The following is a 12,663-nucleotide window of genomic DNA, read 5'->3' on the forward strand; positions in this document are numbered from 1 at the left end:
TAGCACATAGAATAATGTCAATTTATGCTGGCTGGAAGAGCAGCTTGACTTATTTGGTCCAGTTCAGGAGCCAAACGTGAAGGTTCCAAAGCTCGGGCCGGGGATGAAATATTGTCCCCTGCGCAGAGACAGATGATCCCTCCTCACTGGAATCACCGACGGTGAGCCGTTGAGAAGAGATATTAAATCTAAGAACCCCATTCTGGTCAGCCAACAGGGCACTATCAGTAAGAGGCGCAAACCCTGTTGACGACCCTCACCAAGACTCCCGGGAGCAGAGCTATCGGGAAAAACGCATAAAGGCGTAATCTGGGCCATGTACAGGCCAAGGCGTCCAGACCCAGGGCAGCTAGAAGAGTCAGAGAGTATTAAAGGGGACATTTGCTGTTTCTTACGAGGCAAAGAGGTCCATCTCTGCTACCTGAAATCTCTCCCAGATTGACTGACTACTTTGGGGTGGGGTTTCCATTACCTGTGTGTCAAAGCTTGACTGGACAGCACATCTGCTTCCACATTCATATACCCTGGAATGTAAATCGCCCTGAGGGACATGAACTTGTCCTGTGCCCAAAGCAGAACCTGGTGCGCTAGCTTATTCAAGCGCTGGCGACTAATATATGAGACTACCGTAGTATTGTCCACCCGCACTAGGACATGGTAGCCTCAGCTGCTAGAGGAAGTGCTTTAGGGCCGGAAATAAAGCCATCATTTCAAGGCAATTGATGTGCTGTGCGAGAAGATGACCTCTTCAGTTCCCTTGGGCTGGACGGCCATCTAAGTCCGCACCCCAGCCTCTGAGGAAAGTGTCTGTTGTTAGCATCCTGCGACGACAAGACGGACTTAGAGTGGGACCCAGAGTCAGAAACTGAAGTCTGAACAACATAGAAAGGGTACGAAGCCCCTGGCGCGTTACCCTTATTGGGGATTAGCCCTTAAGTGAAATCCCCTAGTAGCCACAACTGAAATGCTCTCATGTGCAAAAGGCCCAAAGGTATCAACGTGGATGCAGCTGCCATGAGAGCTAAGATCTCTAAAAGTGATGACCAGTCACTTTCTGGTCTAGCTAGATTTCCTTGAGGGTGTTGAAAATGGATTCGACACGAGCGGGAGACTGCTGTGCCCGCCTCACGATTGAATCCCATGTGACAAAAGTCCCAAATATGTTGTCCTCTGAACAGGAAAAAGCACGCTTTTAGAGGTGTTGGATCTCAATCCTAAGAAACAAATTTAAGCTAGGACGGCAACCTAATGGCGAAGTGCTAGCTACTGAGACTGGGCCAGCCAGTCGTGCAAGTGAAAGAGCTAGACCAAATGGAAGAACCCGATACTGGTAAGCTTCGTCCCCGGAAGTGAACCTCAGGAACCTCCTGTGTTGTGGCAATATTTCTATATGAAAGTAAGCGTCCTTCGCATCAGTATTCATAAATCAATCGCTTGGTAGGATTCAAGAACAATCACTTTGACAGTCAACATTCTAAAGCTGTATTTTTTTTTTTTTACGCAGCTCCCCGTTTCTCTTGAGAACCAAGAAATATCGACTGGAGTAGCCTGACTCTCTGTCTGGTAGGGGAACATATTCTATGGCCCCTTTTCCCAGCAACTTCTGTCAGCAGATGCGCCCTTTCGGGTTTCACCAGACTGAAACATCGCAGAAAAAAACCCGAAGAGCTAACATTTTATTGGAGACCTGTGTTGCCCGAAACACCAGTGGTGGCGGAGCATGAACAAAGACCTCCTGGGGGTGCCAGGAAGAACACTTCACTGAACACTGGGTGAACACTGGCCGACAGTCCCGACTCTTGAGCAGGAAAAGAAAGGGGACGAGGAAAGAATTTTCCCGAAGTCTTGTTCATATAACATTGCCTCATGAACCTAGTGGCGACCGAGTTAACATCGCCAAACAGGCCAGAAGGGCCTCACAGCTTGAAAGGAAGTGTTAGCTTTTCGGGAAAAATGATGTCCCAGGAGAGAGATAGCCTGGAAGCGTCTCTTCTATCTGGGGGTCATTATATAACCCTGCGTTTCCACATCAACTATATTTAAATAAATAAATAAGTCAATGGCACGAAAAACACGGGATGAATACAGCTTACGCCATGAAAGGGTTAACTCATCATAGAGATTGCTAAGAAAAGGAAGAAAGCGTTGTTGAGGCTCCGCCCCCCGGCCACGTGACGTCGTTTTATTTATTTATTTATTTAATTAATTATTTTATAATATCAAGTGCTTGGAGACTATTTACACTATTTCTCTTGCGGTAGAGAGAGAGGATGTCTGTCCTTGCCCATTTACAAAAAGCGCTTCACAACCGGCAGCACGAAAAGATGTTGTTTTTTTTTCAAAATAGTTTTTTACATTTATGGTTTCCTTTTCCCCAAATTCACTGCTTGACATTGTCTACACAACCCCCGTAATCCCCTCTCACACACACCACTGGTGAACCTACACAGACCTGCCCCGTAGACATTCCCAGAGCTTTAATGGGTCTGCAGCCCCCCCCACCCCACCCACCACACGAGAAAAAAAATCATCTTGTTCAAGCTCGATCTCCCTAAATTACTTAAGAATGCCCATAACAAAGTGCTCATAGTATGGAATAATATAAGAAAGACTAAGAAAAGGTCTTAAAGTACAGTATATGTTTTTAAAATGTAGGCTAGTAGTAAATTTTTGCAGGCGATAAAAACAAGCATAATGCCCTCATATACCAATATCATCTCACATGATTGTAATATATTATTTCCACTCCGGTTTGTAGCCGACTCCTGCCCTGTTCTTTTCCAGCTCACATTCCGCTTGTTTGTGACAGATGCGTGTGTCTGCACACCTTCTCTAATTCAATGTTTTTTTCTCTAATTATTTATTTTTTTACATTATAGCACAATGCAATGTAATCAACACGTGGCATCATTAGATAATTAAATAGTTTTTTAAGACACTAAGGTCAGCTGTTCTGGAATAGTTTCTGCAAGGACAGTATTGCCAAGTGCATTTGCACAATTTATGAAGCACCATGATGAAACTGGTCTTCATTAAAACCTTCCCAGGAAAGCAAGATCAAAACTTACTACTTATCTGCTGCACAGGAGAAGTTCATTTAGAGTTACTAGCCTCAGAAATCATCAATAACCAGCGCCGTTATAAAAGCTTTACAAAGCATAAGGATATTTTGGATGCTTTTAGCATTGTTTTAAAAGGGAGAAATAAATATAAATTATAAAAGATCATTGAATTAGGTGTGTCCAAACTTTTTACTGGTACTTCGTTTATGTAGACACACACACACAAACACACACACACACACATACACACCTGTATGTATATTTATATACACACACATGCACACATTCTGTACACAAACATACCCACCAGTATTCCGAGGTCAGCACAGCTCTCTAGCTGTAAGTTTTAGATCACTTTATGCTTCCCTCTGCTGATCATCTTTATGGGGATGCTGATTGTATTTTCCAGCAGGACTTGGCAACTGCTCACACTGGCGAAAGTACTGATACCTGATTTAATGACCATGGTGTCCCTGTGCTTGACTGCCAAGGACACTTGTCCGACCTAAACCTGTAGAGAATCTATGGTGTATTGTGGAGGGGAAGATGCGAGACACCAGAACCAACAACACAGAAGAGCTGAAGGCGACTATCAGAGCAACCTGGTCATCTATACAGTAACACCTCAACAGTGCCACAGACTGATCACCTCCACGCCGCATTGCTGCAGTAATTTATACAAATGGAGCCTCAACCAAGTACTAAGAGCTGGACATGTTCATACTGTTCAGTAGTCCAACATTTATCCCAGAATATATATTGTCTTAATTAATACAGTGGAACCTCGGATTATGAGCATAATTCGTTCCGGAAGTGTATTCCAAAACACTCGTAAAACAAATTTAATTTTCCCTTGAGAAATAATGGAAACTTAAATTATTCAGCCCAAAAAAATAAATACATAAAAATGATTAATACAAAATATTAAGTAAAAATTAAACAAATTAACCTGCACTTTACCTTTCAAAAAAGTAAAAAATAAATCCCGGCAGATAAGTGTTTCCCTTTTTGCACACATGCGCTGTGTATGTGTGTGCGTGTATGTGTGTGTGTGAGAGAGAGGCTAGTGGAGACTCTTGCTTTTAGCCCCTTCTGTCTTCCCCTCCTTATCTTACACATTAAAACTTTCTCCTCTCGTTAAACACACTCACACACACATTAACGGAAAGATTGTTGTTCTCCTTTAAATGATTAAATCTTCTCCGCTTTTTTTTATGTTGCTCGCGACAGTGTAACAGCCCGTTAATTCATGCTTGTGTTATGATGAGATGGAAAAACTGCTAGATGCCCATTCTTTTATTTTCTGCATGGTCAGGTTATAGTACAAACATTCGGGTGGATCCTGCACTTAAATCCAACTGAAAGAAAACTACTGAAAAACAAAATTCCGTCTCTATATTTTAACTTACATCTCGCATTCGCGTTTACATACACCGGACTGCATTACCCACAATGCATCTCCCGCACTGGAATACACTTCCGTAAACAGCGGTCATAAATCAACGTCTCTCTCCCGCTACACTGTTTTATCTGAAATTAGCAATAAACATCACTAAAGACACTCGTGAGAGCGCAAACTAACAGAATCACTGCTGTAAAGTAAAACAAACAAACAAATGAACCAGCACCTTACCTCTAAAAAGATTTGCGACAGAGCAGAGTTTCTTCGGAGAGCAGAGTGTGTGTCTCTGTGCGTGTATGTGTGTGTGTTTGTGAATGGGGGTTTCACACACACACACACAGCTTGCACAGTGTCAAATTACGCTCGTGCACACACACACACAAGTACAAAATAAAATATGCATTACACACACACATGGGGTCACAGTGTTATAGTAAACAGTACATGCGTGCACGGATGTTGATTATAGCAGTAAGAGACGAGCACTAAGACCCAGCAGGGGAGACGATTCCGCAGAGCAAGAGAGAGAAAAACTATTGGCCTAGTTGTGATCATGTGACGCTGGCATCAAAACAAGAACCACAATTTAAACATTGAATGTTAGTGAATTTACACAAGATAATCAAGTCCACAATTCAGGTAAACAAGATGTATGACTTTAGTGAGCATGAATATCACTGGGATCCTATACGTTAGTGCACAAAATAATATATAATAATTTCTCTCCACCATGTCGGTCACTTTTGATGTAGTTAGGCAGAAAGAAGGGCGGAGCTTCCAAGCTCACAAAGATTCCAGACTGACGTGCAGAGCTGTGAGTGATGGAGACGTACAGATCCAGATTCTGACTCTCTCTACACTCGACTAGCGGGAAACAAACACAACATGGGGCTTAACCGAGATTTAGACTTTTAACTATAACGACTCTGGCATGTTTCTGCTAAACTACACTGAACAACTTTAACCTGTAACTTCTTTCAGCCTCCAGACAGTGAAAAGTCACCTCCGAGAGTATTTAATGCGGGAAAAGCAGAAGATACCTAAAGTATCTTTTATTCTCCGTGTCTGACCCCCGCCGTCTCTAATCGCTTCTCGTGCGCACAGGGCGTGTCCAAATGATGCCTTGCTTAGAAAAGGGGTCTCTAACAGTCATGTGACCAATGACAAACTAGTTTGCCCATGTATGCACTAAAATACCCCCCTGCCCCCCCACTCCAACACCCTGAATACTCCATCTCTATCTTCAAAGCAAAGTCATGACTTTTTATTCGCACAGGTTAGTGATGGTTTTACTTTCCCCTACTCTCGGTTATGTAAATTAGTGATGGAAGGTTTAAATCATTTTAGTGACTTGGTTCTTTAAATCCCGTTAAAATGAACAGATCTTTTTTGTCATTTAGTTAATGTTGTTCTCTTGATCAGACATAAAATAAAATGGTACATTTTCAATAAACAGACCCCCCAAAAGTCTACATACACACATTTTAGATATAGTTCCAGTAATGAAAATATTACAATGCAGATAAGGACATATTATAATAAACAGATTAAGCAGGTCGTCTGTAATATCTTCTGTCGTTCGTTCTTTCGAATCTATTGCACTGCATAGCATCTAATGGAATCACGTGAAAAAAGAACAAACCATTCAGATCAAAAGAAGGTAATTACTCATTTCTGTTTCTTGTACATAACATACAGAGGTTTTGCGATGATTTGCGCATGCGCTCTCAGTAGAAAATGAAAAAATCACTCTCTGAGACTTCTCGTTCTTCTGAGTAATGTTAAAAATTTGTTCAAAAAATATGAATCTTTATGAACGACCCATCACTAAATACAGTTGCGTTCAGTAACAGGATGGGATTCATTTCCTTAAAGGCAGCAACAACAACCATTATGTTAACTGTTTGTTGAATTTTTATATATATTTATATTTTTAGATTTTATATATATATATATATATATATATGTACACACATATATATTATGGCAAGCCATTTAGGAAAATATTCATGAGAGAATTGAATGAAAAGTCTGAATTTATCGAATGGATTCTGAATATATTGAATTGATAATGCCAGTGCTGGTCCACCATTAATACTCATGCATTTTTCCCCTCGGGGCTTGCCGTAGAAGATGGGGCATGCGCACTTCGCGAGTGTTAGAGTTCAGTTTTGGTGAATGGTGGAGAATAAACAGTTAAAAAGGATTTCGTGTGCTCTCGTTTTTTATTTTTATTTTTTTGTAATACAAAGTGTTTAAGCGAACTCGGCATAAATGCTTGGTCACATTATGGCGGGCAAGTTGTTCATGACGTAGAATGTGGGCGGACATTTTGCAAATATGTTACGTAGTGACATGGATTCGTAACAGAGTAAAAATAGATTTGCTAACGACTCATTTAGGCAAATGTGAGCCGACTCTATTTTTTAATAGACAAAAACTTTATTTATCGTGCACTGTCAGTGTCACAAATAGTGCAGATAGTTTATGTTCACATACAGCTACATGACACTGCATGAAAGATCATATTTGAAAAAGCATAATAGGACCTCTTTAAGAAAAGATCCTATTATTTAATCTAAAGTGATATAACTGCATACATTTCAGAATGTGGTAGTTCTGTGTGAGCAGGTTCACTGGGAGCAGGTTAACACATCAACATTTTTTACACATGATAATTACAGCTGCTCTAGCTGGTCCTGGTCTAACTACAGCCGCTCTATCTGCGGGTGATCCAACTATATACAATATATAGAGAGTCAGCAAAAAAAGAAACGTCCCTTTTTCAGGACTGTGTATTTCAACAATAATGTTGTAAAAATCCAAATAACTTTACAGATCTTTATTGTAAAGGGTTTAAACAATGTTTTTCATACATGTTCAATTAACCATAATCAATTAATTAACATGCACCTGTGGAATGGTCATTAAGGCCTTAACAGCTTACAGAAAGTAGGCATTTAAGGTCACAGTTCTAAAAACGCAGGACACTAAAGAGACTTATCTACCGACTGTGAAAAACATCCAAAGAAAGATGCCCAGGGTCCCTGCTCATCTGCGTGAACGTGCATTAGGCATGCTGCAGGGAGGCATGAGGACTGCTGATGTGGCTAGGGCAATAAATTGCCATGTCCACACTGTGACGCCTACGACAGCGCTACAGGGAGACAGGAAGGACAGCTGATCATCCTTGCAGTGGAAGACCACGTGTAACAACGCCTGCACAGATTTGGTACATCCGAATATCACATCTGCGTGACAGGTACAGGACAGGTAACAACTGCCCGAGTCACACCAGGAACACACAATCCCTCCATCAGTGCTCAGACTGTCCGCAATAGGCAGCCCATGAGGAGGAGATGCACTGCAGTACTTCTGTGTACTGTGGCCACAACAGATACTGACTGGTACTTTTGATTTTGAGTCTCTCTTCATTCAGGGACACATTTTTAATTTATGTCTTATGGTGTTGACTCTTTTAGTGTTCATACAAATATTTAAACATTAAGTTTACTGAAAGTAAAAACAGTTGAATGTCAGAGGACGTTTCTTTTTTTTGCTGAGTATATATACGTCAGGAAAAGGAAAACTTTTTCTGTAAAACTTTTCCTGTACTAAATTTATTGCTATACATTATATATTGATATACATGAAAAATGCTTGAAGACACACTGGAGGACTTGGAGGCAAAATTCAGGAGGTTTTCAATCAATAAACCAAATTACTTTCTTCAGAACACTGGTCATTCCATCCCCGACTGTTGAAGGAAACTGGTTGAAGCCATTGGTTATTAACTTGTAATTTAAAGATATGCTATAATTTTCTTATGTAATAAGGTTTATGTACAATAAATAATACAATTGAATTATAAATATGGACTTTATTAACAACCTTTAATGCTTAGTTACTTTTTCACCACTCTGTAGTACATAGTTGGGCTTCAATTAATCGTTTGCAACATACATTCAAAAAAAGGAAGCTATTACATGTACTTACATGCATGTAATATGTGTTTTGCACACAATAATTTCATGTTTCCAAGATAAACATGATTCAATCATGTTGTATTTGCATGAAATTCAACAACTTAACATTTATTAGATTCAATCATGTTGAGATAAACCAACAAGATAAACTTGTCGCTATGCGAAAACCGGAAATATCAAAGTAAGCATTGTGAGAAGAGAACACAGTTTGTTGAGAAAACATCACAAGATTTTTTTTTTTTTTTTTTTTTAGAAGATATCGTGAGAACGTGTGTTGGGCAAGAGCTACTATAAGTAGGAAACCATTCCCATCCTTCTAAATAGAAATGAAATACTAAGCATTAATGGCACCTGCTGTTAGTCCATCATGTGTAGCGATGTTTATTCATGTTTTTTTTGTGTTAAGCTATTTATTGTATTTTTAATTACACTTTAAGTGGATCTTCATCCAGTATTATAATTATTATTAGTAGTAGTGCTCCGAATGTATTATTGTTATTATTATTGTAACGCACCCGCAAGTGTGCAAAAAGACTACAAAGATGTATGATATTGTAGCGTTTTTACGCCGGGAAGAATGCTGGAGAGACGAGTGAGCTTATTTGCTACCCAATGCAATGGCTGGGAGTACTTTATTAAGCACACAGCATGTAAGGCATGAGCAGCACCTTCACTCAGGAACCTACATCCAATTCAGCACTAGCTTGAACTGGAGCACATTTCACACGTCACACACCCCTCACACAAACAGGGCCGAAGCCACCAACCCAAACACCTTTCCCCAACATGGTGAACACACACCGACATCCCCGCAAGGCATGCTGGTCGTCAGCCGCCGCCCCGCCCACGCCACAATATGTTAGCCTAAGACATTATTGTTTTAATGCGCTTTAAACATATAAAATATGCGGCTTTTTGATCAAAAGGCTGATAAACACGTGCACAGATATGAGCAGATTTATCGATAAAACTACAGACATGAAATGAAAAAAAATATTATATATATATATATATATGTTTGATGATCAGAAGCATGTTTGTCACACAAAATGTTTCTGATCATCAAACACATTATCTATCAGTCAAAGATAACACAAGTAAACACAAAATGCAGTTTTTAAATGATGGTTTTTATTATTTAGGGCGAAAAAAAAATCCAAACCTACTTGTGTAAAAAAGTAATTGCCCCCTGAACCTAATAACTCGTTGGGCCACCCTTAGCAGCAATAACTGCAATCAAGCGTTTGCGATAACTTGCAACGAGTCTTTTACAGCACTCTGGAGAAATTTTGGCTCACTCATCTTTGCAGAATTGTTGTAATTCAGCTTTATTTGAGGGTTTTCTAGCATAAACCGCCTTTTTAAGGTCATGCCACAACATCTCAATAGGATTCAGGTCAGGACTTTGACTAGGCCACTCCAAAGTCTTCATTTTGTTTTTCTTCAGCCATTCAGAGGTGGATTTGCTGGTGTGTTTTGGGTCATTGTCCTGCTGCAGCACCCAAGATCGCTTCAGCTTGAGTTGACAAACAGATGGCCGGACATTCTCCTTCAGGATTTTTTGGTAGACAGTAGAATTCATGGTTCCATCTATCACAGCAAGCCTTCCAGGTCCTGAAGCAGCAAAACAACCCCAGACCATCACACTACAACCATATTTTACTGTTGGTATGATTTTCTTTTTCATAAAATGTGGTGTTACTTTTACGCCAGATGTAACGGGACACACACCTTCCAAAATGTTTAACTTTTGTCTTCACGGTCCACAAGGTATTTTCCTAAAAGTCTTGGCGAAGGACTCACCACTGTTCCATGTTTTTGCCATTTGTGGATAATGGCTCTCACTGTGGTTCTCTGTAGTCCCAAAGCTTTAGAAATGGCTTTATAACCTTTACCAGACTAATAGATCTCAATTACTTTTGTTCTCATTTGTTCCTGAAGTTCTTTTGGTTTTTTTACTTCTCTGTGTCAGGTAGCTCCTATTTAAGTGATTTCTTAATTGAAACTAAATTGAACTCAGGTGTGATAAACCACAGTTAAGTTATTTTTTAACAAGAGGGGCAATCACTTTAATCACAAATGTTGGGTTGCTTTTGCTATGAATACTAAAAGTGCTGCATGATTAAAAAGAAACTTCTCTGTTTCCTCCTTAGACTTTTTGTTCCAGTGTTTATGCAGTAAACCCCTAGGTGAAGACGATGATTCAATAATTAAATTAAACACGGATATATATATATATATATATATATATATATATATATATATATCCAGCTATTATTTCCAGCTGTGGTTAAATAATGGATAAAATCATTATTCAATTCTGGACACAAACAGCAAAAAACATGATTATTATAAAACTTTGTGTTCATAAAATAATATTTACTTAGTATGATTATATATCTCAGTGGCTACTGATCTGTCAAATAGGAGAAGTTATTTTCGGCCTACATCATAAAATTGTCTATTTATTTAAAAGTAAATTCTGCCCTATGTTCCTTTTCAAGAAAATGGTCTGTGACCCTGTCGTACCAACTAGGTGTCTTTTCCAATGGCCAGCAGAGCTAGCCTGCTTAAAGGGCCTTGACCCATTGTGTTTCAGGTGTAGGACTTGAGCCGCTTTAAACAGGAGAAGCTCCTTTCACACCTGCAGATGTAGCTTAAATTGATGCCATTAATGAGAACAGTTTGTAAAGCTGAGGCATTGCACTGTTCAACTCCATGTCTTTAAGGAACACCAAGTAATCACACAGCTTTCCCCTGTTACCCTGCAAGTCCTGATCTGAATACAGGACTTAAAGTTCTGTCCTCAGTCTCCCTAAATCAAAGTAATGACCATAACTTTTCAGGACACTTTGGAAGGCCTCATATGGAAATACTTGTCTCATGTCATCAAATTTCTCTGGATTGGCTAATTCTAAGAAGAGCATGCTTTCCAAATTTTAAAAAACGTAGAGGAATCTGCTTCAAGATGTTATCGAGGATGGCCATGTACAGATTTCTGTATCGCTCTTGGGGATCCTGTAATTGGGTCAGACGGCGCTTTCTCATGGGTTCATCTAGTGGGTCTGATGTGAGATCTGCTGTTTTAGCATAAACGGCTTGGAAAGCCCCCTCTGACCTCTTGTCTTTGACAAATGCAAGAAGATATTCAATTTTTTTCTTGCAGTAAATAACATTCATCGCCCTCTGCTGGACAATATCAAAGACCACATCAGTCTCAGAGAAGATTTGTTCATATGTGTACAACATGAACACAAAAAATTCCATCGAGTAGGAGCGTTTCTGGGCAACCTTAAACAGCCTGCAGACTCCAGAAAAGACGTCCTCTTTGTGGATTTAAAAAAAAATATTTGGCAAATCCAGAGAGTGATGCAAAAAAGATTCTGCACTCAGGCAAGCATTTAGCCCCCTGTGACAGCACCAGAATCAGTCTGTGTGCATAGTAATGCACAAACATTGCACTGGGGGCTATTGCTTTCACTTTGGCTTGCAGACCATTGAGATCTGAAGCCATGACAAGCAGCCCCATCATAGGTCTGTGCCACAAGCTTATCCTTAAAATTGTAGCCCTGCATGTTCTCATTTAATATTTCAAAAATGGACTTGGCATCTCGCCCCCCAGAAACATAAAAAAATCAAATAAAGCGCTACTGAATTTTACCTGCACTATCCACATAGCGAACAATGACAGAGAGTTGGGCACGGCCGAATGTATCAGTTGTTTCATCCACCTGAAATCCAAAAAAGGGAGCATCCTGAATTTACTCTTTGATCTGATCAAAAATGGTGGCTGCAAGAGCAGAGATCAAGTCATTTTGATTAGTATGGGACATACCAGAAAACACAGTTAAGGACTCGAATTGTGTGGACAGGAGAGAGTCATATTTAGCTAATGTTTCTGTAAACTCCCTGTAATTCCCCTTGTTGGATGATTCACTACTCTCATCATGTCCCCTAAATGACAGCTCTTGCCGGCCTAGCAAGGATGTCACATCAATAAGGCGGTTTAGAAAGGCCCTGTTTTTGACCTGTTTGACTGTTTTATTATGTTTAGCCACTTGAATGCGAGTACCTTCATTTATTGCATGCTCAACCCTAATCCTTCCCATGCAACTTAATCTTGTACATGCACTCACATGTTCATTGCTCTTTTCATGTATTTTATATGCCCTGTCAAAGTAAGACAGATCTTCAAACCCCACCTTTGACCAAA

Source organism: Clarias gariepinus, chromosome 20 (assembly GCF_024256425.1).
Source record: "Clarias gariepinus isolate MV-2021 ecotype Netherlands chromosome 20, CGAR_prim_01v2, whole genome shotgun sequence".
In the NCBI taxonomy this organism is placed as follows: domain Eukaryota; kingdom Metazoa; phylum Chordata; class Actinopteri; order Siluriformes; family Clariidae; genus Clarias; species Clarias gariepinus.